The sequence below is a fragment of the Sus scrofa genome, chromosome 9 (genome assembly GCF_054392235.1).
Source record: "Sus scrofa isolate SSC_HxYL_T2T_F1_AM1 chromosome 9, Sscrofa_HxYL_maternal_Yorkshire_Landrace_v2.0, whole genome shotgun sequence".
NCBI lineage: Eukaryota > Metazoa > Chordata > Mammalia > Artiodactyla > Suidae > Sus > Sus scrofa.
The window spans coordinates 124,507,473-124,533,160 of record NC_139391.1 but is presented as its reverse complement, the minus strand read 5'-3'; the positions used below and the strand labels follow the sequence as shown (position 1 = coordinate 124,533,160).

The 25,688-nt window shown below is 45.8% G+C and overlaps 1 long non-coding RNA gene across 6 annotated transcripts in view; it reads left to right on the top strand.

The window, feature by feature from the left end:
* Positions 1-13,912, top strand: part of LOC106507874 (uncharacterized) — a 40,491-nt gene extending 26,579 nt beyond the window's left edge. For 2 of the 6 annotated variants that reach the window (XR_014816850.1, XR_014816848.1), the window contains 3 exons: positions 6,408-6,556; positions 8,008-8,144; positions 11,872-13,912. This is a non-coding gene — a long non-coding RNA (uncharacterized LOC106507874). Of the gene's footprint in view, positions 1-5,666; positions 5,725-5,843; positions 6,013-6,368; positions 6,557-8,007; positions 8,145-11,871 lie in introns of those variants that run through there. The other 4 variants (XR_014816849.1, XR_014816852.1, XR_014816851.1 and 1 more) reach the window with 4 other exon arrangements.
* Positions 13,913-25,688: the final 11,776 nt, after the last annotated feature.

Here is a 25,688-nt window from a genome sequence, read left to right as displayed (position 1 = left end):
GGGTCCCATCCAGGATACTACATTGCATTTAGTTCCCATCTCCTTAATCTCTCTCTCTCTCTCTTTTTTTTGTCTTTTTAGGGGTGTACCTGTGGCATATAGAGGTTCCCAGGGTAGGGGTCAAATTGGAACTGTAGCAGATCCAAGCCATGTCTGTGACCTATACCACAGCTCATGGCAACACCAGATCCTTAACCCACTAAGTGAGGTCAAGGATCAAACCTGCATCTTCATGGATGCTAATCAGATTCAGTTCTGCCAAGACACAATGGGAACTCCTCCTTAAACTCTTTTGATCTGTGTTAGTTTCTCAGTCTTTCCTTGTTTTTCATGGCCTTCTCAGTTTTGAAGAACACTGGTCAATCATTTTGTAGAATGACTCTCAATTTGGGATTGATTGCTATTTTCTTCTGGTTAGACTGGCCTTATGCATTTTTTGGAAGAAGTCCACAGAACCAAAGTCCCTTTCTTATCACATCAAATCAGGCGGTAGGTAAAATACCAACACGGCTTATCACTGCTGATGTTAATCTTGAACTCTTGGTTAAGGCGAAATAGGCAGTTTTTCCCACTGTAAAGTTAATTTTTTTTTTCCTTTCCATACTCTATTCTTAGAAATGAGTCACTAGGTTCAGCCTCCACTCAGCCAATAATGCAAGGTAAAATCTAAAAGATATCAAAAGAGAGGTCCAAAGAGATGGCAGTGAAGCATTTAGCTCTTTAAAGAGATGAAAAAAACCATGAATGTATCTTCAATAACCTGATAAAAACCAGTTGAGAGGGAGACTCACTTTTCATAACTAGGCCACCAAAGAATTTAAATTCCAAAAGCAAGGGATATTTATATTAAAATTTATTCACAAGTGACACCCTACTAAGTGAATTTCCTAGAGGTTTGAAAGAATGACTGTGACTTTGAAAACATCTTCCCACAATCTTGACTCTATGAATTAAATGTAAGCCACACGAACAGGTTTTCATCTGCACTGTACACAGCTGTACTTGAATCTCTCCACGTACAGATGACTAGTAACAAAACTAACCTCAAGACATGTGTTGACATGAGAATTAGCTGGTAGAAGCCATTGCAAAGCACTGTGGAAATCTTAAGTGCTGTGGAAGGAGGTCAGTAATGGCTCTTGGCTTCCCTCCAGTTGCTCCTGAAAGGGAGAAGGAGTTTGATGACAGTTGAGTGACCATTTAACCTGCTAATCAGGTACCTGGCAGGATGCCTGGCAATAAACAGAAGAAGAAAATGTGCAGAAGACAAAGGGAGGAGCAGCAGAAGAGATCAGACACCAGGCTTCTCATCCGGGGCACCTCAAGCATTTTGAACAGGACAGGTCTTTGTTGAGCAGGACTTACCAGTGTGTTGAGGATACTTGGCATATTCTCTGGCAGAACACTACAGAGACAGAGACGAGGAACCTTTAGGAAACAATACTGCCAGGGTGTATAGGGGGAGCAGAGTTTGAAATGCAATTAATGGTGAAACTGAAAGATTTAATAAAAAAGGCAGTGATGCTTTAGTATTTGAGTAGATTTCTGCAAGGTAATTCATTTTGCACAGGGATGCCAGACTGTTCTTAAAATTGTGCTTTCATCGCATCATGGCTCTGCTCTGAAGCCTTCAGGGACTCCCTATGCCTTGCAGATGTGGACCACAGTCTAGATTTGACATTTGTCTTGCTTCCAAAGCTCATTTCCAGCACCTCGCCTTCCATTTTCTTATCTGGACTTTTCCAGTTCTGGTGAATAGAACCTGACAAAAGAACCTCGAATAATCCAGAATGACCCCAGATGAGAAATGAACTAATGTTGAAGTCTTTTGTGACTAAAGATTTTAATGAAGTGTTTCCAATGGAGCCAACACCCAGGCTTAGTCTTTATTGCTCTGATGTTGGTACTTTTTTTTTTTTTTTTGTCTTTTTGCCATTTCTTGGGCCACTCCCGCGGCATATGGGAGGTTCCCAGGCTAGGGGTCGAATCGGAGCTGTAGCCACCGGCCTACGCCAGAGCCACAGCAACTCCAGATCCGAGCCGCATCTGAGACCTACACCACAGCTAACGGCAACACCGGATCGTTAACCCACTGAGCAAGGGCAGGGATCGAACCCGCAACCTCATGTTTCCTAGTCAGATTCGTTAACCACTGCGCCACGACGGGAACTCGGATGTTGGTACTTTTGTCAAGAGCATCCTCAAGTTGCAGGAGTTATCTTTCCCTTTGCAGTTTCCTAACTTAAAATCACCTTGCCAGTGTTCTGATCACAGTCCTTCTATCTGGACCACAGATATTTGTCCTGTACTAAGTCTTTGCTTCTGTAGTTTTTGCCTTCTCTTCCACCTGGTCTTCTTTGTAGGGGCTGTCATTTCCAGGGGGCTAAACCTCTGTAGTAGATGCTCCAATAAAGCACCAAGATCTGTTGTCACCTGAGAAAATTGTCCGTTTGAGGCTTATGGGTCAGAAGTTAGGTGTTTTCTTTGTGATCCTATTTGTATGGTTAACCTTCTATTTAGCGTTGTCTAAAAATTAAGGTATCTGTAATGTTGCCCAGAAAAAAGTATTGTATAAATCCACATATTCTTAGGATTTCTTGCTGATAAATCAAAGCTTGGCTTTCATTTATGATAGCAATCTTGGACTCGTTCATCTGTCTCCTCTCTTTTCTACCTAACCAATCCCTTAGCCTGATGACTGAACCTTCTAAATAGTTCTGAAATGAAAATTGAAACTCTTTCCAATCCGACCAACAGGTCCTTAGTTCAGATTCCTACTGCCTCTCTCTCGTATGATTATAAGTAATCATGAAATGGTCTCACTTCTAGAATCCCCACCCCCAATGTCCACCCCTGAGAAAACCCTCTCACTTCCACTCAAATCCAACTTTTACCATATTACTCCTCTGCTATGTTCAATGTTTCCTCTTATGTTTGAGGATAAGGGTTAAAAGACTTTAGCCGTTTCATGGTCTGGTACCTGTTCATTTTCCCAGACTCATTTCCTCCTCCTCCTCAACCTGTGCCCTCTAGGGACAGAAGATGACCACAGTTACAAAATCACACTGTATTTTTTCATGAATATATGCCTTTTTTTTGTTTTTGTTTTTGTTTTTTGCTTCTTAGGGCTGCACCTGCAGCATATGGAATTTCCCATGCTAGGGGTTGAATCGGAGCTGCAGCTGCTGGCCTGCTCCACAGCCATAGCAACTTGGGATCCAAACCGTATCTGTGACACACACCACAACTTGTGGCAATGTCAGATCCTTAACCCACTGAGTGAGGCCAGGGTCGAACCCGTATCTTCATGGATACTAGTTGGGTTCATTACTACTGAGCCTCAATAGGAACGCCTAGGAATATGTGCTTTAATTTTAAAAAATGCTATTCTTGGGAGTTCCCCAGGGGCATAGCACTTAATTACCCAGGATTGTCATTGCTGTGGCTCAGGTCACTGCTGTGGCATAGATATGATCCCTGGCCAGGGATGCCAGGCTGCATGCCATGGGCACAGCCCCCAAAATGCTCTTCTTTTGTGAATGACTACTTATCCCTCAAGATGCACCTGGAGTTGCCACCTCCTGGCAGCCCTTCCTGATCTACCTGTCTGGGTTGGATGCCCCTTCTCAGTTCTCTGCAAGCTCCCTGTGCTTTTCTTTGCTTTAACACATATCCTACTGCATTGAAGTGAAGGGTCCAGCTGCCTGTCTTCTCCACTTGACTGTGACCTAGAACCTAAATTCTGTCTCTGATTCATCCCTACCTCTACAGCTTCTAGCACAGTGCCTGGCCTAAAACTGATGTTCAGTAGAAGTTTTCCAGAAGGTTGAATTCAACTTTCTCAACTTTCTAAGTGAGAGAGGCCAAAGGAAAGTGTGAAGTGCAGAAATAGCTTGTGAGTTGAGGTGATACTGACAATTCAGACATTTCAGGCCAGAAGACACCTGTTTTTACGCTCTCTCAACAAAGGGTTAGACCAGATGATTCCATTTGACCTCTGACCTCTCCCCTGCCGACCTGGGAGAACTGAAGGCAGGCCACTGAGTGAAGCAGGTTTGGGGTCCTGCTAGGGGCTGACTTGGTGTCATCAGGAGAGGGTGAAGGCAGGGCCTGTTACTGAAGCCTCCAGGGAATCGGTCTCCTGGCAGGGTGGGTACTGTTGAGGGCTGTTAGAGTGTGTGTGTGTGTGTGTGTGTGTGTGTATGTATGTATGTACCACACATGGGCACGTGGTGGTCATGACAACAGGCAGTGTGTTTTGAAGAAGCCCCAGGGCAAACAGGGAGCCATCTCAATCAGCCTGATTGTGAGGTGTCTGAGCCTTTGGTGATGGAGGACTTGATTCATTAATTCTAACAGTTCATATTTTCTCCAGCACTGTCTGTGTGCCAGGCAATATTCCAAGTCGTTTGTGTGCACTAACTCATTTCATTTTCACAGCAACCCCAGAAAGCAAGTAGTCATTGTCTTCATTCTATTTTATTAATTAATCTTTTTTAGGGTTGCACTGTGGCATATGGAGATTCCTCGGCTAGGGGTCAAATTGGAGCTGCAGCAGCCGGCCTACACCAGAGTCACAGCAACGCCAGATCTGAGTCACATCTGCAACCTACGTCTTAGCTTGTGGCAAAGCCAGATCCTTAACCCACTGAGTGAGGCCAGGGATTAAACCCGAGTCCTCAGGGACACTATGTTGGGTTCTTAACCTACTGAACACAGGGGACCTGCCTTATTGTCTTCCTTTTAGAGATGAGTAAACCAAGGCTCACAGAATTGAAGTGATGTGCTCAAGATCCCCCAGCTGAGAAATGTCAAGGACAGCAGCGTCCCAGGCAGTATGACTCAGGAGCCCAGGTCCAGGCTAACCTGTCCCAACTATTCCATCCTGCCTGTCGTGGACTGTCACGGGCCAGAGCCAATGCCACTCATTCTCTGGGAGCCCAGTTCTGCAGCTGGTTGTTAGGAATGACAAAGGGGTGTTGATCTTTCAGGAGATGTGGGGACCCCCCAACTGCCGTCAGCTTTGGGGACCCTGGGCAGCTGAGCTGCAGCCCAAGGGGAAGTCTCAATGACAGCATATGCTGACCTGTGACCTGCGAGGCAAAGCTGTAATCATTGGCCAGATCACAGGCTCCCACTGTAACTTCCTGCCCAGTTAGAGGGCAGACAGGAGGCTTGTAGAGTGAACCCACCTCAAGAGCACCCTTGCGGTGGCACCTGCTGGGGCCGGATGTGGTAGTGGAGCAATACAGCCACAAAAGGGATGCTGAGTGCCAAGAACTGGGCCAGGACCCTACGAATGTTGACTAATTGTCATACTGACCTTGCCAGGTGGATGTTCACCCTGTCCACTGATATGGATGTAGTCTCAGGGAGGCTAAGTGATGTGCCCAAGTTACTGAGCTGAGATTTGAATCCAGTTCTACTTGATTCCAAAGTGCATATTTTTGGCCTATGCCCACTGCCCTTCCTATTTAAGGCCTATTTTATTTTCCCCTCCTCTTCCTTCCTTCCTTCCTTCCTTCCTTCCTTCTTTCCTTCCTTCCTTCTTTCCTGCTTTCTTACTTTGTTTCTCTTCCTTCCTCTCCTTCCTTCCTTCCTTCCTTTCTTCTTTCTCCTTTCTCTTCTTTCCTTCCTCAATCAAACTTCCTTCGGGATCATTGAAGGAGAGCTGTGGCCTGTCTCATGGATGACTCCGTGGGAGTATTTTCCCTGGATCTGGGGGTGAGTATCAGATTTGAGGGGATCATGACGTGCCCCGTAAAAAAGTGTAAAGTTCACTTTTAATCCTTAGGCGTCTTCAGTAGGAATTCTCCTTGGGGTCTGACTCTTTCCTTTTTCAGCTTTTTCACATGCTTGGGAAGTCACTGTGTGAGAAGAGCTGAGCACACAGAGCTCTGCACTCCCCTGTGGGGCTGGAAGGGCAGGTGGGAGCCACAGCCGGCTGGGGGCCGTGAGCCTGACTGTGCAGACTCTGCTGTCAGTGAGGGCATGGAATCCTGAAGGCAAAGGGTATTCAAGTGTGTGTGTTTTGGGGTTGAAGAGTGAGAGAATCATTATTGTTACGTGAATTATTCTGAAGTCCTATGTGGGGCGGTGGGTGGGGTTGGTGGGAGAGACTGAAGGAGTGGGGACGGTGCATGTGGGGCTGAGATTAGACAGTGGAAGGGGAATGGGAAGCTAGGGACTGATGGGAAAGGCATTAAGATGATACAAAGAAGAAGTAAGAGGTGCTTGATTTGGGGGAGTGGTAGTGCTATGAGATGAGAAAAGTCAAGCCTCATAACGGAACTGGGGAAATCAGAAATGGGAGCTCATTTGGGGGAAAGAATGTTAATTTGAAATATTCTAGCATTTTGGATTTTTAGGGGATGTTTTGAAAAGGGGCTGGTTGGAACTATTTCCAGTGCAGAGATCATCCTTGCCTATCAGAGAACTGTAATTTGGGACATGTGAATCTTTTACCCATCTCTTCGAGACACCTGAAGACAGAGCTAAGCCTTCTGTTTCCAGTGATCAGGGGCTGGATGAAGCCAGCCTCAGGATAATAAACCAGGTAATTATCTCCATCCTTCCTATGACAATAATGGTGTCGAGGCAGGCAAAAATTCATCAGAGGCACCTTCGCAAGCCCCCGGGGAGACTCGTGATAAAGGGGCTGATTGTCAGAATCCGCCTCTGCAGCGTTACACTAGGGTGGTGTAATGATGGCCAAGGGCTACACTGCCTCCAGAGTAAAGACTTGTGGAGATGAAAAGGAGAAAGACACCTCCATCCTCGCACAGTACCCTACCGAGTCTGCGTGGATGGTCCCGATCAGTAATTAGAAGCAGTGCAATAAATATTGAAAGAAACTTCTGTAAATATTCTAGAGGACAATGAAATTAGAAATAATAAGCAGATGGGCTTTTATTCAAGGCAAATCGTGCCAGATGGATTCAGTACCTCCTTTTTTTTTTTTTTTTTTGATAAAAGTACAAAGTTGGTGGATGAAGGGAAAATGGCACTTTTGATGTCATATGTTTGAAGATCGTTGAAACATTTGAGTCTTCCAAGAAGTCTGATTTGCAGAATTGGCTGAGAATGCCTGGAATAGAAGCACACACCTGACAAAAAAGTTGGATAAACGCTGCTAATTGGGCGAGAGAAAGTGCTGGAACACTGAGCTGGCAGACCAGCCTCAGGAGGGGTCTTCCAAGGCACCATAGCACTTTGGGCCTTAAAGATCATTAGCTCCAACCCTCTCAATTAAGGATAAAGAAACTCAACCTAAAGGAGACCATGACTTCACACAACCAGGGCTAGAACAGTTGTAACTTGACACTTTGTTCTGTGGTGTAAGTGCTGGGTCTCCGCTCCACCCAGCATCTCCCTCATCTAGGAAAGGAAATAAATGGGTTCAAGTTCAATTCTGAGAGGATTCTAAGGACAGAGATGATATCGTTGCACCCTGTGCAAACAAGGCCTGAGACATACACCTCCCCGGAGGGGGTGGGCCTCAAATTGGAGGTGATGGTCGAGAAACACCTGGGAAGGTTCATTCCAGGCCATGCTCCCGAGGCCCCTGTGCAGTGTCCAGGCCACTTTCAAGGATATTAACTCACCATGGCCATGAAGGCAATGCTGTCTGTTTTGCGGGTGAGAAAACAACAGAACTCGAGGAGGTTTGGTGATGTGTCCAACTAAGGTCTAGCGTGTCAACGAAGGTCCAAGTGAGCCTGGAGCCAAACCAGCACGGAAGCTCCCATCCTCCCATTCCCTTACCCAAGTTTGGTGAGGCCCAGACCTGCCTGCACCCTGGTTCTTCCAGAAATCTCCTTTCTTCCTCTGCCGGGCCTTTGCTCAGCCCTTGCTCTTCTGCTGTTCCCCAGGTACCTGGCCTTCCCAGCTTTATTGCATTCTCCCCATTCTTCATCAAAACGTATGGGTCATCTTTCCCATTTCTGCTGAGCTCTGTGCTCAGCCTCCTGTCACCCTAAATGCGAATTTCCATCATTGCCTTTACAGGTGATAATTTCAGCTCCCAAGCATGCTTCCTCATTTGAGAAACAAAACACGGCCGTGATGCCTAGTGTATTGTGACCTATGTGGAGGAGCAGGTGTGACCATCACTGAATCAGTGCCTAATAAGAAGCAGACACTGGGTATGTACCCGTGAAGAGGATTGTAGGTTGGGAACTTTCCTCCAGACCCCCTCAATAGTCCTTCCTTTCTTATGCAGAGTAATTTATTTCTTCCAAACTCATATCTGAGCACCCTGACCCTATGCATTCAACAGGGGACCCTGTGGTTACCAGGATTAGTCTTTTGGGTGTGTGGGTGACAGGGCGAATGCGGAGGGAATATTAACGAGTAATTTTGTTTCTTTCACACATAATTTTTTCCCTGTCAGGGTGTGGAAGAGTTTTTGCAACAGGCAGTTTTTTTTTTTTTTGAAAGAAGAGTGATAAAGGAAAAAAAAAACAGAAGAAAGCCTGTTAGCATTTCCTTCCCTTGCTGACAGATAGCTCCCTGGCCTTCATTTGTCCAGGTTTTCTGCTCAGTGTGACCCATGGGACGACACTCTTAATACAATTCTTGAACTTACTTTTTTTAACCTTTTTTTTTTTTTTTTGATAAAAATTCTCAATGCGTCCTTACTAGGAAGCCCCCTGTTTACCATCGGCTATGAGTTGAATATTTGCGTCTCCTCCATATGCACAGGTTGAAACCCTACCCCCCAGGGTGATGGTATTTGGAGGCGGGGCCTCAGGGAGGGATGAGGTCGTGAGGGTGGAGCCTCATCCATTGGGTTAAGGCTCTTCTACAAGACATCCCAGAGTGACCCCTCATCCCTCTGCTATGTGAGGCACGGCCAAAAGGCAGCCATCTGCGAACCAGAAAGTGGGTCCTCACCAGATCCCGAATCTGTTGGCACCTTGATCTTAGACTTCCCAGCCTCCGGAACTGTAAGAAATAGATTTCTGTTGTTTACAGGCCATCCAGTCTATGGTACTTTGTTATGGTGGCCTGAAATACCATCTGATGATTATAGTATAATTATTTTCCTTTACTTACCTTACATGGTGGTATAGAGAGGGCACAACAGTAAAAAAAAAAAAAAAAAAAAAATGGGCTTTTCCTCCTTCTCCTGAAATGTGAGCTACTGGAAAGTGGAGTGTCTGGGCATCATTTTTTTTTGTATTTTTGTCCCCCTTCTGCCATGTGGGAACCTTGGTCTTAATCTCTCTGTGCTGCAGTGGGTCATGGGTCTGTTGGATTCGGTGCACTATGACCTGCCTGAGGGCAGGAAGCATCACTTAGTTATCTTTATAGTGCTTGATGTAACAGGAATGCATTTAGTAAACATTTGGGAATCATACCTCTAAATGTTGCTCAAACGTGTCGTCACACATCCATCACTAGCAAGCATGACTCAGTACAGTGCCAAGTATATGCCTTTCATTATTTAATCTGTTCCTCACAATTCTGCAACATAGCTCTTGTCACTATTAAGTGATTTACCTCTTTGGTAGCTGGTAGCAGAGTCAGGATTTGAACTCAGGTCCCTTTACTTGGTTTTATTAATCTGTATTCAGGACCTGTGCTCCTCATTTAATAATGATACAGTTGCAAAGGGCTTTTGGCGTTTTTTTTTTTTTTTTTTTTTTGTCTTTCTGTCTTTTCTAGGGCCGCACCTGCAGCATGTGGAGGTTCCCAGGCTAGGAGTCTAATCAGAGTTGTAGTCCCCGGCCTATGCCACAGCCACAGCAATGCAAGATCTGAGTCATGTCTTCGACCCACACCACAGCTCATGGCAACGCCAGATCCTTAACCCATTGAGCGAGGCTAGGGATCGAACCTACAACCTCGTGGTTCCTAGTCAGATTCGTTAACCACTGAGCCACCATGGGAACTCCGGCTTTGGACTTAAAAAAAAAATTAATTTTGGGGGGGTCATGCCTGTAGCATGCAGACTCTTGGGCCAGGAATCAAACCCAGGACTGGGATTGAACCTGTGTCACAGCAGTGACAATGACAGATCCTTAACCCACTGAGCCACCAGGAAACTCCTAGCTTTTGATTTTTTAAATGTGACAGTCAAGGGGCTTCTTTGCTCTAAGACACTGTAAGAAGAAGTCACAGATTCTGAAAAGGAAGACGAACTGGCATTCATTGGCAAGGGGGGCAAATCTTGTCCTTGAAAGTTTTCCTCCAGGACTGTCTCTCTAGGGCCTCCCACTCCCGGTGCCTGACCTGATTGACTGTGGCTGGTGGGCAGTTTCAGGGTTTGCCTCACTTCTGGGTTCAGAAGCTCCATCTCTTCCCCTCTGCCAGACCTCCGTGAAGTTACTGAGCCTTATATGTGCCACACTTTGTATTGGCCCCCTGGATACCCTGTGAACAGATGCGGCTTTTCTGCATCTTCTAGGAACTTGCAGTCCAGCCAGGGAGGTGGAGAAGGAGACAAGCAGGTTCTCTGAGAAGGTGATTATAGGGAGCTGCACAAGTACCAGGTCACATCACTCAGCCTGGGGAGCTGGGGGACGCTGGCTGCAGGAAGTGGCCTCTGTGCAGGCACGGCAGGGTGAGTGGTTGGCTGGCCTGGGGTAGGGCACAGGGAACAACCTAGACAAAGCCCTGGAGACCTTAGAGGGCATTTTATATTTAGAAACTAAATTTGGCTTTATTTTCTTTTGATCCAGAGTTGCAATATTTCAGGAAAAAAAAAAGAAAAAAATCCATCTCCCCACCATGCCCCAGTTTCACCCAATAAGGCCACGGTACTTATTCTCTGGCTCCAAGATCAGACACTCCATGTCCTTCCTCCGCCCCCTCTGGTGGTGTTTGCTGGGGTCCAGGTCTCTCAGGTACCCACTCCTATAAGGAGGTCATTTATAACTGAAATGCTCTATGCCCCACCTGCTTCACATAAAATGCAGCCTCACAACAAGTTATATTACATCTGAGGGAGTTCCTGTCATGGCTTGGTGGTTAACAAACCTGACTAGCATCCATGAAGACTCAGGTTTGATCCCTGGCCTCTCTCAGTGGGTTAAGGATCCAGCGTTGCCATGAGCTATGGTGTAGGTTGCAGATGCAGCTCAGATCCCATGTTGTTGTGGCTGTGGTGTAGGCCGGCGGCTGCAGCTCCAATTGGACCCCTAGCCTGGGAACCTCCATATGCCACAGGTGTGGCCCTAAAAAGGCAAAAAAAAAAAATTATATCTGAGACCTGTTGGTATACTTATCTGGCATGTATTTTTACTCAGTGACAAGTGGGTGCTTAGAACTAGGCTCTGGTATTCAGTTTAGATGTGTGTGTGGGGGTGTGTGTGTGTGTATCAAGCACATAAGGAACATCCCAATTGGCTTTTAGTCAATTATCATGTTTCCTCTTAACCTTCCCATGGCTAATAGTAAGCAAATCCTAAATATTTTTTTCTCTTAAATCTTTCATCGCAATCCCTAGTTGAAACTTCATCTTTCATTCTTTTTTTTTCTGTACTTTTTTGATAGGTTTGATTAATGTCTTTAGAAAAAGGATAGTTTTTCTTACCCCATAATTGGCATTACTGTGGAGGGAGCCAGAAGCTAGAGCTGATGGAAGAAACCCTGGGTCGGGGTGTCTTCCTCTCCTGCGGGACCCGAAACGCCTCGCAGAGCCAGCAGCAATGCACAGCCTCACTTGTGCAGAATCGTCCAGTCTGTCCTCTTCCTACCTTTGCAGCTAAAGATAGAACTCCTTCTGTTTTCTCTGATTCGAGGAGCGGTCTCTCCAAACATCCTGCCTGTTATCCCCAAAGCAGATCCACTCCTCACAGCGTGAAATAGTGCACACACAACTTTTTCTGGTTTTCCTTTTCTTTATTTCCCATTTTTCTCCCCCAGGTTTTGCAAAGTAACTGTGAAACCACCTCCTGCAGTGGAATGAATCTGCCCAGTGGAATGAATAGCCCAAGGGATATTTTTTACCCTGAATAACAACAGCTCCTCTAAGAGCGAAGTTTCTCTTTGCTGGAGCTATCTTATTGTTATTTGGGACGGATGGACTGTCACGCTTTTCTGCCAGAAGCAGAAATGCTAATCAAGCCTTGAGCAGGATGGGACCAGGACTCAAACTCCTTAAGGTGGCTGAGACCCACGTGGACGGCGGGTTTTGCTCAATCTCATTTGTGTAGGTCCTTCTGGAGCTGCGGCCTGTAAGAAACTCCGGCCGTCTGGAGAATGTTGTTCTAACCGAGCTCATGGCAGTACATTTTTCACCAAATTACATTAGCATATAAAACCTGGGTTATTGATTTCTTCTCTACTTGTTGTGGTTTCTGGGCAAAAGTCCAAGTTTATAGAAGCCAAGAGAATGTACACATACTTGAGAGTTGTCTATTTGTTTTTGTTGTTGTGTTCTTATTTGAGAGACCCGGGACATGATCCACGGAGGTGGAATGACTTTGCATTCTTTTTCTTTTCTTTTTTTAATCTTTTTTAGGGCTGCACTTGCAGCAGATGGAGGTTCCCCAGCTAGGGGGCCACAGCCACAGCAAGGCCAGATCCTTAACCCACTGAGGGAGGCCAGGGATCCAACCTGCATCCTCATGGATGCTAGTCAGATTCATTTCTGCTGAATCACGACGGGAACTCCGACTTTGGAGTCTCATTTTCTCCACCTGACACCCCCACGAGGCAGCACTTGAACCTTCCATGGCACAAGCTTCCGTTTTGAACCCAAACTGAGAGGGAGGAACAGGCAGGTGACCATTTACCGGTGACGAGAGGTGCTGCCCTTTGTTAAGTACCAAGTGGGTGTCAGGCAGTGATGGCCTTGTACTTACAATATCTCCTCTGGGAGATAATGTCCTCACTTTGCAGATAAGGACATTCAAGCTCAGTGAGGTTAAGTGACTTATTTCGGGTCCCTTCGAACCAGGTGCAAGAATGGTGGCTATTCACTTTGGAAAAACAGTCTGGCAGTTCCTCAGTAGGTTAAACGTAGAGTTACCATAGGACCCGGCAATTCCATTCCTGAGTATGTACGTACCTAAGAGAAGTGAAAACGTATGTTCATGGCCATACATTGCAATACAAAGCCTGTACACCAGTGTTCACAGCAGCATTGTTCATAATAGCCAAAAAAGTAGAAACAACCCAAATATCCATCAAATAATGAAGGACAAATAAAGTGTGGTCCATACATAGAGTGGGCTATCCTTTGTCGGTAAAAAGAAATGAAGTATTGATCCATCCTGAGCCTGAACTTTAAAAACTTTACGTAAACGAAATCATTCGCAAAAAACACAGACTCTTGCATGATCCTGTTTATACAAAACGTCCAGCATGTAGAGAAAATAGATCAGTGGCTGCCAGGGGCTGTGGGGGAAATGGAGAGTGACTGACAACGGTTCCAGAATTTCACTTTTGGGTGATGAACGAATCCCCCAGAACTGATTCTGTTTGCTTCTCAATTGCTTCTAAATTCTAAATTGGCTTTAAATTGGATTGTGATGATCATTGTACAACTCTGTGAATATTCTAAAGACCATTGGCTTGTATACTTTAGATGGGTGAATGGGTGATAATATCTAAATAAAGGTACAAAAAATTGGTGGCTACTGCCCACTTTGCTTCTAGGGAGAGGCCATACCACTTGGATTGGGGAGTAACCAGAGACATTTCTAAGAACAGAGGCCCAGGTACCAAACAGCAAGCAGCAGCATCTGGCTTTGAAAGTAAATGCAAAATGCCGGGCCCCGTGCTAAGCACCTTACATACGTTATCGGATTTCATCATCACACTAACCCCATGAGCTTTGTGTTACTTTTGCTCTCATTTTCTAGGAGGAAATTGAGGCTTAGAGAGGCTTAGTAATTTTCTCAAGGTCATGTATCTGTTAGGTGTTACAGCCGCCTCTACTGAATAAAGACCTTGGAAACAACTGTGTTGATCTGTTCAAGTCCCAGCATCATTCGGTAGCGGTTAAGAGAGGAGACTCTGCAGCAGGATGGTCTGGATGTGAAACTGCATCTTCCTCCGGGGTCCTGTGTGCATGTGAGCAAGTTGCTTAAACTCTGTGTTCCAGTTTCTCCCCGGTATAAGGGGATAGTGAAAGTACTGAACCCACAAGGTTGGCGACGGAATGAGATCATGTGTGGGAAGCATCGAGGACAGCGTGTGGCACAGAGGGAGTGCCCAGTACCTGTGAACGCTTATTAAGTCTGGTCTCTGTTGGGGGGTGGGAAGACAGGTGGTGGTTCTACTCTAGTCTAGCGGGGAAGGCAGCTGTAGACATAATTGAAATCGGGAACAATGGTGAGAGTCAGCTGAAGGCAGAGCAGAAGATCAGAGGCGGAGGGACCAAGGAGCCAAGAGGGCCCCTTATTCTTGTGGTCCTAGATCTTTGGTCTTTTAGGCTCTGTTGGGAGAACGTGAACAGCAGCAGGGTTTTCCTCCCTGTCCTCTTAAGGTTTCAGGCATTTGTAAGAATTATGACATGTGGTCGGGGAATTTCATGATTAGACTTTTCCTGCCAACTTGGTAAAATTTAACACTTGAAGGGGTAGAGCAGAGAGAGTAGAAAATGTCTTTTCTTTGGGCTTCTTGCACCGTTACCATTAGTTAGAGCCTTAGGCTAACACAACAGATCCCTGTTACAGGAACCTTGGGAGTCTGTATGTTGGAGTTTAGCTATTTATTGAAGAGCATCAACTGTAAGACTTATAAGTAAATGAGTCTTTGTGAATGTAATGGATACAAGTTGAGGGAGCGAGGGGTGGGGGGAATGAATTCAAAACGGAAGACTAGGCTTCCAAATAAGAAGGGGCAGAAGGGAGAAGAAAATAAATGGAGAGTGTGTGGGAAGCACACACTCCTTGCTTCCCAGCAGTGCATCCTTTGGGTGCATGACAGGCATTCAACAGATATTTGCTCAATCTGAACAGGTGGGTGGTTTACATTCTAGTCCTACATTGAGGATGACCTCTGTGACCTCCTCATTCCAGATTTAAGTTGACCCTGTGGGAAATTATTCAGGAAATCAAGCCAGAAGTGAGACCCCCTTTGTCAGGCCTTCCCTCAGAGCAGTCCTCTATCCTTGTGAAGGTTGCCCCAGAAGACTTAGAGGGAGATCTGGGAGCCTGCCCTGGTTGCAGCTGAGAATCACCTGGGGAGCTTTTCGAACACCTGTCTGCTGGGCTGGCCCTCACCCCAGACCAATCATATTAGGATCTCTGGGGGTGGAGCCTGGGCCTTGGCAGGTATCGTTTCAAATCCTCCCCAGGTGATTTTCATAGGATTCAGGGGTGAGGAGCAGGGACTAAGGCATCAGTGGATGGGAGGGCTGGTGGTATCTGCCAGAAGTCTGGGTATGCAGTTGGCCAGAGGTAAACTGCAAGTCTCGCCTGAATGAGCGTGGAAGCGTCAGTCACCTTTTAGTTTTCCAGGGTCATTTTCCCAGAGGCCTCTGTGAGCCTGAAGACGTCTCTGACGGAAGACATCCCAGCCTAAGGAGGATGCTAAGGCTGGCGGCAGAGGAAGGAGGTAAGCTGTAGAAATAGGAATGGGCACTGAACTTTGCACGGCTTCATCTCTATAATACTGAGATTTTCCTTGGCCTGAGAGGCAGTGCCAAGGGAGGGGTGAGAGGGAGGGAAGGGCAGGCCCAGACCTGGTCTCATGGAACCGTGCTGGGCTGGCTCAGCAGGAGGCTGCAGAGTTCTCTGGAGACCCTGCTCCCCCCAGCAGCGCTGACTGCGGGCGCCCTGGGACTCTTACTGCCGCTCCCTAATGAGCCCATTAGGATGATCAAAGAGTCACTTGAGAGTTGTTGGGAGCCCCTGGAAGCTTTGTGGAGTGTGTCCGTGACCGTGGAAGCACAGGCATCGTGCCCTGAACCAAACTGCTGAGGGACCATTTGCTTCTCTTTTCAATAGGACTAGGCTCTCCATCAGCCAAACAGCTCTGAGCGCTCCTCTAGTTAGCAAACGGCACCCCAGAAAAGATACCTGGTTTATAGAGACGGCGTGTCTCCTTGGAGACCTGAGCTTTCCCTCAGGGAAGGATGTTGTGGGACCCGCGGTACTGAGTTTGGAGTGACTGGGGGAGAACAAAGGCACGGGGAAGGAAATTTTTCATTGTACTTGAATCAGCATCAACCCTTCTCCAAAATGCATCTGGGCTCACCCTGGGCTCTGCTTCCTGCTGTCTGCCGCCTTCTCCAGAATCTCTCTGCAGCCCACGCCCAGGCTACCTCCTCCTCCCCCGGCCCCACCTCCCTCCAAGGATTCCATCTCAACTATACTCACTTGATGGAATCCGCACAAAAGGCGCATTTATTACTGACCGTCTTCTGTATCTTGGATAATATGTCACAAGTAGCCAAGACTATAGCTCTCGAAAGTAGTTTCACAGATTAAAGATGAAGAAACAGTATCCATAGAGTTCTGGAGTCAAGGAAGTGTGATAACCAGCCAGTTAAAAAAAAAAAAAAGACCATTGGAGAGTGGAATTGTACTCACTAGAGCCGGCTTGGACTTTAGATATGAAACATTTGATTTATAGATTCTATTTCACTCTGATAGAAAACTCTGCTTACCCTTATTGGAAGGTCGAATGTGTTGGGTGCTTTAGCTAAGGTAGCTGTTAAAATATATTTCGCATTCAAGGAAAGGGGCCCTTGTTATTCACCATGTTCCTATTTTAATTATGATTTTCCTGGCATCATTTTTAACAAGAATAACCTAAGGCCTGCAAGGAATGCGTTCCCTCATCAGTTCTTAAACCCGCCCTCCCCACTCCAACCAGCTGCCCTCGCTCCAGCTCCACAGATGAAATGCGATGGCAGGACTGAGCAATTACCTGGCGGCTCTGAACAGGTAGTGTCAGCAGTCAGTTAGAATAGTTCCATTACAAAAATCCCTTTTCTCCCACCTTCTTCGCCCTAGAGAATGATCACCTTAACTCTTGCTGCTCCCCCCACTTTGTGTGGCAGCCCCTTTTCATCTTCCTCCCTGCTGAGGGTCTTGGCTCCCCCGCCAGCCTAGCCCTCGTCTCCACTCCTCTTGGGAGAGGCCTCTCGTTTGTCCTCCCTGCACTGAGTGGAGTCAGGATTGAGCACCCCTACCCCATGAATGCTCCCATCATCTTCCAGGTGTAAGCCCAACCTCCCTTGGCGTCTGAGATTGTGGGCTCGGGCTTATTGAACTTCCTTCCTGTTGAGACTCTTTGGGGACCGTGCTGGCTCCTTGGACATGTGTACACATGCGTTCCTGCCAGCATCCCTCACCAAGGGCTGATGCCTGCCCCTTGTGCAGCCTGAGGGGGGGCCCTGCTCCCAGACACAGACCTCACAGCCATGGGCACACAAACCCACAGGCTTTCTGAGAACGGCTGTGGCCCTGCTAACTGGGGTCTCCAGGGGACTTCTTCTTCACCAGCGGGGTTGAGCACTTTTTTGTGTCTTGGTTGGAGACAGTCAATCCCATGTTGGGCTGATCCCCCACTGTCGGCCACATCTGTCCCTCCCAGCCATCTGGTGACAGGCCCTAAACATCTCTCCTCAAGGTGGGGCAGGGGAGGGATAAATTAGGAGTTTGGAATTAACATATACACTCTACTAGATATAAAATAGATAACCCATAAGGACCTACTGTGTAGCACAGGGACCTCTACTTAATATTCTGTAATAACCTCTAAGGGAAAAGAATATGAAAAAGCAAATATATATACTCACTATATATATATATATATATATATATATGCGTGTGTATGTATATATATATATATATATATATATATGCATATCTGAATCACTTTGCTGTATACCTGAAACTAACACAACATTGTAAATCAACTATACTTCAATCAAAAAAAAAATAAAATTAGGAGTTTCCTCGGTGGCACAGGGGGTTAAGAATCCGACTGCAGTGGCTCAGGTGTGGAGATTCAGGTTTGAGCCCCAGCCCAGTGCAGTGGGTTAAAGTATCTGGGGTTGACAAAGCTGTGGTGTGGGATTTAATTCCTGGCCCAGGAACTTCCATGAGTCCTGGGTGTGGATATAAACAATTAAAGAAATTTTTTTTAAATAAAAAATTTTAAAAGATAAATTAAATCTCTGGCATGTCTTGCTGGAAATATGAGCCACCACTGTCTCACAGTTCTGGAGCCTGGACCTCTGGGATCAAGGTGCTGGCAGGACTGACTCTTCTGAGGGCTGTGAGGTATGGTCTGGTCCAGGCCCCTTTCCTAGGCTTGTGGATGCTCATCTCCTTCCTGTGTCTTCACCTTGTCTTCTTTCCATGCGTGTCGATGTCTGTGTCCTGATTTCTCTTTTTTATAAGGACACCAGTCATGTTGGATTTGGGACCCACTCTGCTCCAGTATGACCTCATCTTTTTTTTTTTTTTTTGTCTCTTTAGGGTCACACCTACGGTTTAGGGAGGTTCCCAGGCTAGGGTTTGAATCAGAGTTAAAGCCACTGGCCTACACCACAGCTCACAGCAACACAGGATCCTTAACCCACTGAGCGAGGCCAGGGATTAAACCTGCGTCCTCATGGACACTAGTTGGGTTCGTTAACCTCTGAGCCACGATAGGAACTCCAAGTTTGATCTCATCTTAACTAATTAAATCTGCAATGACTCTATGTCCAAATAAAGTCACATTTTGTGATATGGGGGAGGGGTTTAGGACATCAGCATATTGTTTTGAGGATTGGGGGGGGTGCAATTTCACCCTTAAGCATAGGCATCATTTTATGGGGGCAGTGATGATAGTGAGAGATATAAGTATGTTTCCTGTGGACCCAGTGAGCAGGGAAGTAGTTCTCTTTTCTTACTTTTTAGGGCAGATACCTCATCAAGACAGCTAATTTTTACCACGCAGTAACTATGGACCAGGCACTGTGTGTATTTCTTGAGCACTGACTATGTGCTGAGCACTACCCAGTGTTTTATGCGCATGGACACCATCCTGTGAAGAAACTAAGGCCCAGAGAGGTTAAGTAAGCAGCCCAGCTTCACACAGGAAGGGGTGAGAAGCAGATCGGGTATATTTTCTAAGAACTGGATCACTTACGCCTTCTCTCCCCCATCTCCTGCAGCACCAGGCTCTAACATCAAGGATCTCTCTATTGTTTTAGACCCCTGCCCCTCACAGGGCATGGCTCCCAGAGATGACCAGCTAAGGAAGGAAGCACTCTTAAATCAGGCCCAGGATGTCCTGTTACTTCAGGCTTTTCATCTCCGTGGTCAGAACCTCTGCCCCTCTGTGCCCTTAAAATAGGCACTTCCCATCCATCTCAGGTCCTTCTTCTTTTTTTTTTTTCTTTTTAGGGCTGCACCTGCGGCATATGGAAGTTCGCAGGCTAGGGGTCCAATCGGAGCAGTTGCTGCTGGCCTATGCCAGAGCCACAGCAACGCGGGATCTGAGCAGCATCTGTGACCTACACCACAGCTCTCGGCAATGCCGGATCCTTAACCCACTGATCAAGGCCAGGGATGGAACCTGCAGCCTCATGGCTCCTAGATGGACTCGTTTCTGCTGCACCATGGTGGGAACTCCTCAGGTCCTTTTTATTGCCTTTGCTGAATCTTTTAAATACTGTTCTCTTACTCATTTGCTAACTTGTTAGCCGTTGGTCTTCCCAACAGAGTATGAGCCCCATGAACGCTAGGACCAGTGTTGCTGGTGGTTAGCACCCTGCCTGGACCACAGCGGCATTCCAGAAAGACCTTTAGGTAACATGGGTTCTGCTGCAGATCAGGCAGATTTCTTTGGATCCGACTCAAAACTGAGATTTTTTTTTTTAAGTGCAGGGTACAAAATGACTCTAGGAGCTCATACATGAGATAATTGAGTAAAAATGAGACACTTGGAGCATCACTGCTGGTCCCCAGCACAGCTGTGGAGGACCCTGAAGATGTGACACTCTGTAGCAAAGTCTTCTTCCAGCAATTATTATTAATTATCATCCTAAGTGAAGCAAAGACCCTTCTACAGCGCTCACAGTGTAGCTACAGGTTTCAATTTCACTTCAAGCATTGATTTCCCATCCAGGGCCCCAGTAGCCTTTTTTCTTCTAACAGCGGCCCTCTTCCACTGCTTTGTGAGAACAGGCTGTCTGTTGGAAGCAAACTGGACTCAATTCACATGAAGGGGAGTCATTTCTGGAATCTGCACCACTGAGGTGATGGAGCAGGGCCGGAGACTGGGGTTGGAGGGCCTGTGTGCTTACCCCAGGCCCCGGGTAGCTCACAATTTCTTTGGAGATTGAGTGTCCTCATCTGGAAAAAGGAATAAATAATTTCTGCCCTGCCTGCTTTACAGGCTGGGGCAGGGTTTAATTAAGATAATGCACATAGAGGTGCTTCTGGCCCAGCCTGTACACATGTAAGGAATAATTACCTGTGAGCAGCAAGGCAGAGCAGGACAAAGAGGAATGGTTGTATCTGCCTGACTTGGGCTCAAATCTCAATCCTATTGCTTATTAGCTGTGACTTTCATTATTGAAAAACCGCTGTGCTTCAGTTTGATCATCTATGAAATGGGGAGAATAATATCAACTTTGCGTGTTTATGAGGCACGGTATTTGAGAAGCTCTTGGCATGGGGTGCCGTAGGAATAGTTTTCCTATGTGCTTTACTTCGTCACTTAGAGAATGCCATTCTATCAGTTTTCTATTGCTGTCACAATACACTGGCGCCGATTTAGTGGCTTAAAACAACACCGATTTGCTGTCTCACAGATATGTAGGTCAGAAGTCCAGCGGGCTTGGCTGCTGTCTTAGCCTGCTTGGCTGAGATCAGAGTGGGGGGACCGGCTCTGAGAGATGATCTGCTTCTAGGCTTATTCAGACTGTGGACAGAATTGAATTCCAGGTGGCTGTAGGACCGAGGTCCCCATTTCCTTGCTGGCTGGGGGCTGGGGGGTTGTTCTCAGCTTCTAGAGGCTGCCCAGGCTGCTTGGCTTTGCCCCCCTACCCCCACCCCAATGCCTCCATCTTCCAAGCCAGCGATGGCTGATGGAGTCCCTCCTACATCAAGTCATCTGACTTCCTCTTCTGCCTCTCTCTTCCCCTTTAAAGGACCCATGAAATGACGCTGGGCCCACCCAGATAGTCCAAGATATTCTGCAGCCATATATTAGGCTCCCTTGGCCACATAACCATTTTGTGCCAATGTAAAATATCCACAAGTTCCAGGGTTAAGATCGTGGACATCTTTGGGGGCCATTATTCTTCTTACCATGACCCTAGGTTGATATCCTGTTACTTCGTTTGTATTAACAACGTCTCCTCAAGATCTGATATTCAAAGTACTAGCTCCATGCCTGGCCTAGAGTAAGCTCTTGACTAATATTAATTTCTATTTTTGCTACTGATATGCAGGTGACAAGGTGTCTTTTATTTTCTCCACACATCCTAGCAAACCCACCTGGCTGAGGATCCCTCTTCTACTACCCATCCTCAGTTTTTTTTCCAGAGCCCAGCCAGCCCTTGCCCACCAGGCTGGGTTCAGTGCCAGTCCTCTGTGTTTATGAATCATGGGACTGTTGTGAACTTTTCTACCAGACTCTAAACTTTTTGAGGACAAAAACGAATGCTTTTGCTAGTATCACTTGGTAGAGTGTCTGTATATGGTAGAGGTTCAATAAATGCTTATTGACTACATGAATGATGAGAAAATCTATTACGCCCTTAAAAATAATTGATCAAATAATTACGGTTGGAATGTATCCTTTAAGCATCGTAAATATTGGAACATTCACTGAAGAAGAGGAAAATGTATGTACATGGATGCTGTACTTTCTAAGACAGTGGACTTTACACAGAGCTTCTTGAGAAATAAACACAGGTTGGGTTTGTGAATTGTCTAGGCCCAGCTCTTGTGGAAGAAGCTGTTTTGAAATTGCTGCAGAGCTATGGTTATGATTGCTTGGAATTTACTGAGTGGATTTTTCATTTTTTTTCTCTGAATGCATCAGAGAAAAAACAAACATGGTATTGACATAAAGCCACATCATGGGAGTTCCCATGGTGGTTCAGTGGCTTAAGAACCTGACATTGTCTCTGTAAGGGTGCAGGTTCGATCCCTACCCTCACTCAGTGGGTTAAGGATCCAGCATTGTTGCAAGCTGCGGTGTAGGTCACAGATGCAGCTTGGATCTGGTGTGGTGGCTGTGGCATAGGCTGGTAGCTGCTGCTCCGATTTGACCCCTAGCCTGGGAACTTCCATATGCCACAGGTGCAGCCCTAAAAAGAAAAAAAAAGAGAAAGAAAAAGAAAAAAAGCCACATTGGCTTGGCTTACTTCTTATTTGCTTATTTACTAGGACTTATTACAGCTCATGGCAAAATCGGACCCTAGTGTTATTTCTCTTGGAAATTCGCAAGTAGCTCTTTCTCTGCTCATTTTCTCCATTTTGTGAAATGTCCTAACAATATAGCAAAGAGACGATGCTCCATAATGATCCAGTAAGAGTAATGGTCATAGAATGGTATGTCTACTGTTGTTGCATGTGTGTTCATTTTCTGTATTTTAACATTTTGTCTCTTTCCGTTTGTCCCACTGACTCCAGATCCACTGGCTCCTCTTGCTTGGGCCTGGGTCCCTTCATAGCTGTTTTGAACTTGGCTGGTCCTTTTGCAGTCATGGCTCCCACTCAGGGACTTGGGTCTTTTGACATTTATTTTTAGGTTCAATATAGTCTCCGTTATTTTAAAAGAACAGTTTTATTATCTGAAACAAACAACCACAAATAAAAAAATGGAGCCAAATCACAGGCCTCAGGACCCAGATGAGGAATAAAGAAAAATTGTTTAGAGCCATAAATGCCTTCTTTGCAGGTTTCTTTCTGTCTATTGGGCTCAGGCACCTTTTCTGCCATCACAGACCAGTGATTAGGCGTCCGATTATGTCGTGATGTCATAAATGTGCTGCCCTCTGTTGGAAGTCTGGGAATCCTAATTTCCTCTGGGCTCAGCCTTCCATTTTGGAACCAGAGTCCAGCTCAGGTGTGAGGCTTATAGGTGCCATTGAACAGTTTTAATGAAGTCAGTTCTCAACTGGCCACCCCCTCTGACTGACCGCCTTTGCACAATTACTTTCAATTCAGCCAAAGTTTATTGAATAGTCACTGTGTGCCAGCCATCCTGCAAGGTACCTAGTAAATGCACAGAAGCCTTTCAAAACACGGTCCATGATTCAGGAAGCTTATGACTTATACATGAATAAGGAGAATGGCAAGCTGACTCTGTGTAGTTCTATAAATCCAAGGAATTTTAAGTGTTACGGGGGTAGTGGCACAGCCAAGGAGGATTAGGACTTCGTTTTAGACCAACGGTTGGCTCCATGCCTGACCCTGCGGTAGATGTTTCTTCTGTGTGGTATTCGTGATTGTGGGAGGTGCTATAATTAGAACATGATTGGAGGTGTCAGGACGGGGTGTATAGGATGGGGGGCAGCCAGAACCTCATTGGCATCTTCCCGTCCTATTCCCACTCTGAGCATGAGTAGAACCACGTGGCTGACTTCAGCTGCAGCTCAGTGCGGCGGCAGCATGACCAGGAACAACACGTAGATGGAGTGTCCAGCAAGACCTCGTCCGCTGACAGACGTGACAGACTGACGTGCCACACATAGCAGTGCTCAGAGAGCCTGTATGTGTCTATGCGATGGTCCAGCTTGCTGAGGATGAAGAGTAGCAGCTCAGGGATGGCTGGAGAGAAGGTGGGAGAAGTGGGTAGAGAGGTCACAGAGGAGCAACCGTTAGGGCTTGGGTTGTAGGAAGAGTCTGCCTTCCATTCTAAGGAAAGAGGATGCCATGGCAGGCGTTTGAGGAAATCTGTTTTATTTATTTATTTATTTATTTATTTATATTTAGGGCTGCACCCATAGCATGTGAACGTTTCTAGGCTAGGGGTCAAATTAAAGCTGCAGCTACTGGCCTACGCCACAGCCACAGCCATGCTGAATCTGAGCCACATCTGTGGCCTGCACCACAGCTCATGGCAATGCCAGATCCTTAACCCACTGACTGGGGCCAGGGATCAAACCGGCCTTCTTATGGATTCTAGGCAGGTTTGTTACTGCAGAGCCCCAGCGGGAACTCCCCGATGCTGTGATCTGTGAAAGTAAATGAAGCAGTCAACCAGGGTGCTGAATTGAGAATGGACACCATCGGGGAAAGGCAGAAGCAGAGACACCAGTTAGGAGGTTCTTTAAATAATTCAGGCAAAGGATGATAGAGGCCTGGATCAGGGTAGAGGATTGCAATTAGGGCAAGGGGTCAGATTGTGGATAAATATTTTTTCTCCTTACATGATCTTTTTTTTTTTTTTTTTTAAATTTTACTAGAGTGTAGGTGACTTGCAGATTTGTATTACCTTCAGGTATATAGCGAAGTGAATCAGTTATACATATGTCCATTCTTTTTTCCCAATTAGGTTATTACAGAATATCGAGTAGATTTCCTGTGCTTTACAGTAGGTCCTTGTTAGTTAGATATTTTATATACAGTCGTGTGTAAATGTTAATACCATCCTGAGAATTTATTCCTCCCCACTATGGTTTCCCCTTTGGTAACCGTAAGTTTGATTTTGAAATCTGTGAGCTTGATTCTCTTTTTATAAATAAGTTCCTTTGTATCATTTTTGGTTAGATTCCACATATAAGTAATATCATCTGGTCTTTCTCTGTCTGACTTAGTCCACTCAGTATGATAATATGTAGGTCCATCCATGTTGCTGCAAATGGCATTATTTCAGTCTTTTTTTGGCTGAATAAAATCCCATTGTATTTATGTACCACATCTTTATCCAGTCCTCTGTCAATGGACATTTAGGTTGCTTGGTTATTGTAAACAGTGCTATGGACAGTGGGGTGCGTTTTTTTTTTTGTTTTTGTTTTTGTTTTTTTTGAATTATTGTTTTCTCCAGATAGATGCCCAGCAGTGGGATTGCTGGATCATATGGTAGTTCTGTATTTAGTTTTTTAAGGGACTCCCATACTGTTCTCCATAGTGTTTGCACCAATTTACATTCCCACCAACAGGGTTCCCTTTTCTCCACACCCTCCCAGAATTTATTGTTTGTAGACTTTTTGCTGATGGCCATTCTAACTGGTGTAAGGTGATACCTCATTGTAGTTTTGATTTGCATGTCTCTAATAATTAGTTATGTGGAGCATCTTTTCATGTGGTTTTTGGCCATCTGTCTGTCTTCTTTGAGAAACCCACTGAGCCACCAGGGAACTCTGGGTATGTTTTGAATGTAGAGCTGATGAAATTTGCTGACAGGCTAAATACGCAGTGTGAGAGAAAGAGGGGAATCAAGAATGACATTAAGATTTTTGGCTGGGTGAGAAAACTCTAATTGGAAGAGATACATTCTCCCAATATTCATAGCATTATTTACAATAGCCAAGACATGAAAGGAACTTAAATGTCCATCAACAGATGAGTGGATAAAGAAGATGTGATACACATATGCAATGGAATATCACTCAGCCATAAAAATGCTGAAATAATGCCGTTTGCAACAACATGGATGGGCCTAGAGATTATCATACAGTTTGAAGTAAGTCAGACAGAAGAACATAAATACTGTATCATTTATATGTTACATCTAAATAAATGCTACAAATAAACTTCTTTACAAAAAATCAATAGATTCACAGACATAGAAAACAAATTTATGGTTACAAAGGGGAAAGGGGGTGA